Source organism: Papaver somniferum, chromosome 3 (assembly GCF_003573695.1).
Source record: "Papaver somniferum cultivar HN1 chromosome 3, ASM357369v1, whole genome shotgun sequence".
NCBI classification, from domain to species: domain Eukaryota; kingdom Viridiplantae; phylum Streptophyta; class Magnoliopsida; order Ranunculales; family Papaveraceae; genus Papaver; species Papaver somniferum.
This window is the reverse complement of record NC_039360.1, coordinates 79,716,669-79,721,429: the sequence shown is the minus strand read 5'-3', so window position 1 is coordinate 79,721,429 and position 4,761 is coordinate 79,716,669. Positions and strand designations below refer to the sequence as shown.

The following is a 4,761-nucleotide window of genomic DNA, read 5'->3' as shown; positions in this document are numbered from 1 at the left end:
AAAGAGAGAAGGTAAAAGTGATGTTTATCTTTTGTTTTGTCTATCTTACGAAAAACAAATGTGTTTTTGACAATCTGACGGCTCAGCATGGCCCTTTTCCAGCAGTCGACCGCTCTCATTCGTCTGAAATTCAAAAGATAAACCGTGGCCCAGAATGAGCCCACCTTTTAAGCCTTAATCTGACGTCCCAGATCACTGCTTCACTTATTCTCCGCTTCCGTTACAATACAAGGTTTCATTGCTCTCCGCATTTAGTCAGATCTACTGATTTACAGTTTTAACTCGACTTCTTCTCCTTTCAATTTTCAAGCGTTACACCCATTTCCAGCACCATAATTTCTGCTAATCAATTTCCCATCATATGTTACGAATAAAAAAAGATCCCCATTAACGGCTCCATTAAGTCTGCTAATCAATCCCTGAAGCTCCCATTACATAAACCTCAAGAGAGGAAAGATGTTATCTTCCAAAGGTTTTGAATTTCTTTTCATACCATGCTTTCTCACACTCTGTAAGTTTGATTTTGAGCGTTTTTGATTTGTTAGGTTTTCTTAGATTTTTCTTTGATTTAGTTGTTCTGTTCGATTGATTTTGATGTATCTTTTCCAGATTTTTGTTGGTAGAGGACATATTGAGAAAAGAACCAGCATCCATCTCAGGTAATAAGCTAAATCAACACTGAAATACCGTCTTTGTTGTTCTAATGTTGTGTTTCTTAATCTGGGTTTTATTCATTGTCATCGAATTTGTGTTTTTGAATCTGGGTAATTGAGTAATGTTTCAGCTTTATGATTTTTTTTCGTGGTTTTATATTTAATTTGTGGAAAGAATTGATTGGTGCTAATTAATTAGGTTTTGTTATATGGTTTCCTTTCCTAAGACGTCAAACAACAGCTGACAACATTATAGCAATTGTAACATGAAGTGAATTTTCTTACTGTGTAGCAAGAACATGATGAGGATCAAGGAAGTTGAGCCAATTATGTGTAATGATTGTGTTGAAAAGGATGGCAATATTCATTTTCAATGGTAGTTGGTTTACAAGTAAACTTTGTTCTTTAGTTATTGATTTTCGTCTTAACTGCAATTGATTATGGTTTCCTATGTTTGAGTTATGCAGCCTGAATCTTACTGTGTTAGGATTTTGCTGACAAAATTAGTGATTGTTGTCGCAAGTGGAAAACATTTTAGGATGACAAATGTCTTCTATCCCGTAATGGTACTATAAGGTACGCCCACTATTATTTAACTATGCAGACATACTTTTTTGATATGTTATTGCAAAATCACCATTGTTGTTAACCCATAGATGGTTTGGAATATATGTTCATTGTAATAGTAGTTCATCTCATAAGGGATATTCACAATTTAAATCCATATGTATACATCTTGAAGAAAATGCAACATGGGATAGCGAGTGACACAAATTTTAAAAATTACTTGACGGAGGTGTATGCAGTTTATTTATATAGTAGTAAGTATTTTTAAATTTTACTTTATTTTCTTCCAGCAATTACAATATTGTCAAAGAAGTCTTGATTTGAGCTAAAGAGAGCCTTATTTCTGCAGGCTGGGAGGGACTATGGAAATCATATAAGGCTATGGTTAAAAACCCTGTTACTCTATCTGGAATGGGCTCAACTGACCACAAAAAAAAAAAAAAATCACTTCATGTTACAATTTTTATAATGTTGTCAGCTGTTGTTTGGCATCTTTTGTTGCCATATGTTGTAGTATTTCATCATTTAGAGTAGTGGAACATACATATTTTTTGTATTTGGTAGGTTCTTATACTTTGTTTATTTGCATTAACGGGTAATGCGACGGATCCTCTTGACCAAGATGGGAGTAACAAATCCATCTACTGGCTAAAGATATTTATTTGCGTATGTATATTTTGTGATGATAGTTTCGATTTTGTTTATTATGCAGGTGATATTCATTTTGTGTATCAGTAGAAGAAAGGTCTTTTCAAAACAATGGGAAGCAGCTAGATGTTAGACCACTTGCTAAAGATGATTCAAAAGCAAGAATACGTTAGAAATGCTTGGTTTTATTCCACCTTTTATTGGCATGCTAGATTCAAGTAATCTTCATTAAGCAAGAATACTTTAGAAAAGCTTGAATGAGTAATCTTCATTCTCAGATCGCTTCACTTCATGCTCTTCTAAATCTTGGAATTGGTACGACATATAATTATCCCATTTCTAACATGTAATCCCTTCCTTCTTTTTTCTGAAATGTTCTTCTTATTTTCTTAGTTAATCAATCAAGATTTGATCCCAAAGTTAATTATTACTGGGTGTGTTAATGATTTAATTTGTAACTGTTGACAAGATTTAGGTGCCGGAGGTGAATCTACAATCACGCTACTGAACAAAGAGATTACAAAATCCACATGGATGTTCCCCAGACATGACACCCAGGCGTAACAAAAAGTTGTTGTAATAGGAGCCACACACTATATCATAGGTGCAACCTTTTCCGGTGGAAATAGAAAAAAGCTTTCTTATGATTTGTTGTTGTGACAGAACTCAGCCTCCGTATTGATTGCATTCTAGAGACTTTACCCATTCTTTGTGCCATATATTGAGCTTTTGGTAGTCTTTATGAAGATGTGACGCTTACATTAGACTTATGGCTGCTGCACTACACCAATCGTACCTGGATATTGCGAAAAAGTTGTTCAACTAATACCAACACGTCATTGACTACTTCCAGGTATACAATTCAACTTCCTGAAATTTCTTTGTGTCTATCTCTAAGCTATATTGTGCATATGATCTTTATTTTCAAAAATATGTATAGAATTTTGTAATTTATCTCATGCAACTCTCCCGTCGTTTCGGTTCATTGTGTAACTGCTTGAATTTTGTGTCCCCAACATGTTTGTCAGAATTCTATCTGAGTTGAGATACTTCGATTTTATTTTATTATATTACCATCTTTCATTAGTAATATTTTGGGTAACTGAGATTTCATTATTTCCCTTGCCGTTAATGGATTTTCGTAACGTTAGTTTTGATTCTGCCTGAGTCATTTGACTCATTTATATTATTTTAAATTATGTATCTTCTGATTTTGAATGTAGGTCATAGAAAACAACTCAAGATGTTATCTCAAGTTACCCGCGTCGAAGTCCAACTCCACTTTAGTGTGGTGAATTGGTATTTCTCAACATTTTATCACAGGTGGGTGATCCAGCTAACACTATCTTTTCCATCTTTCTAATTATGTATATTATTTTAACCTATGCATAAATAAATGCTCGATTTCTCTCTCCCTAAGAAGCAAGGAGATGGACAAAGGGACTCCTTCACTTTTCAGAATATTAGGCCATACTTTCAGTGTTTTATGTCCCTTTGATTGTTTCAATCGGATCTATCAGTTCTGTTTATTATGCAAGTTCAGATTCTTTCGATGCTAAGTTCTTTTATAGATGCTTAAAAAAATTAAAAAGATTACCCATTCTTAGGTTGAAGAATTGATTTAATCTGTAGAGAATGAAGTTTTTGATTCAGCAATATCACAAACGTTAATAAGTGCATACTGAATGTGCGGTACCTGTTTGGAATAAGATAATACAAATCTCATTTTCTTAGATTAACTAGGCTAAGGGCAGGAAAAACTTGCAGGAAAACTTAAAGATATCGGTCCTGCCTTTGGTGAAATATTTATGGGTTAAGTATATCTGTATATGACGTTACACATTGTTGTCTGCATTCCAAGGATTAGGTTTGGCAGTTAAAATTATTGATGGCGATATTGGCATCTCACCTGTGCAATTTAGAATTATTTATCCCTACATGAAATACATGCAATATTGAAAATCTTATTGAAAATGACATTATAGATTGGTAATGATACGGGCATCTCACCTGTGCAGGTTACATTTATGTGTTACAGCTTTTCAAAATGCAATTTATGAATTGGAGTAGCTTTATAGTTGAGTCTAATTATTAGATCCAGTGAGTCAGAATCACTTACATAGTATATCTTTTGATGCATGTATCCGTTGGGCGTTTCTGTTTCTTGGATGGTTTCCTTGCTGATTTTGGCATATGTTTGTTGTAAATTTGAACCAGACAGCGTTTGCAACGGCTGTGCAATGCTGGAGCACCAGTATATCTGAGCGACAAGATTTTTTGTCACTGACTATTGACATGGTTTCCAGGGTACGTAGTTTATCAAGTCAAGAAATAGTAAATAATGGAAGAGCACCACACAAGCAGAACCAGATTTCTTCATGGGAGCATATTTGCCTTTTTAATTGAGATAGAAAGGTTCTGTAACGATTTCTATTTTTCTTTTCAACACATTGAACCAAATACACGAGTCAATGCAACTATACAAGAGTATCCATCTCTGTTTTGCAAACCCCTTCTTCTTGGTGTGTTGTATTCATTTACCTGATCACTGGAAGTATTGAATTAAGTAGTGTTGCAGTAACCATTAGTGTTGCAGTAACCAATCCCCGTGAAATTTGAATTTAACAAATGCTGCGTCAAAGTTCGCCTACATACAACCTCTGTCTTATGACCATAGCGTACTGGCGTGAATATACAATAACTCCTTCTGTGGGATGGTTGTCCATTAGCGAAATCGGAGAGTTCAGAAGAAAGTTTTTACGATACAGAGTTAGAAGGAAGTTTTATAGGATACAATGCAGTTTTGGGAAGATTTCTGGCACAGAAGTCGAAGCAAATGACGAACACGTGGAAACATGATTTATGAGACTAAGCCGTCCCTACTTGACATGAA

At 34.7% G+C, this 4,761-nt stretch overlaps 1 long non-coding RNA gene across 7 annotated transcripts; it reads left to right on the top strand.

Moving 5' to 3' along the window:
- The first annotated feature begins 225 nt into the window (after positions 1 to 225).
- LOC113356604 lies at positions 226 to 4,449 on the top strand. 7 transcript variants are annotated; one of them, XR_003363059.1, is made up of 9 exons: positions 226 to 511; positions 610 to 659; positions 946 to 1,029; positions 1,121 to 1,229; positions 1,396 to 1,474; positions 1,570 to 2,183; positions 2,344 to 2,721; positions 3,092 to 3,191; positions 4,086 to 4,449. It is a non-coding gene; the product is annotated as an uncharacterized LOC113356604 (long non-coding RNA). The 7 variants fall into 7 exon arrangements; XR_003363057.1 differs by having other exon boundaries at positions 2,338 to 2,721; XR_003363062.1 differs by having other exon boundaries at positions 1,570 to 2,214.
- Positions 4,450 to 4,761: the final 312 nt, after the last annotated feature.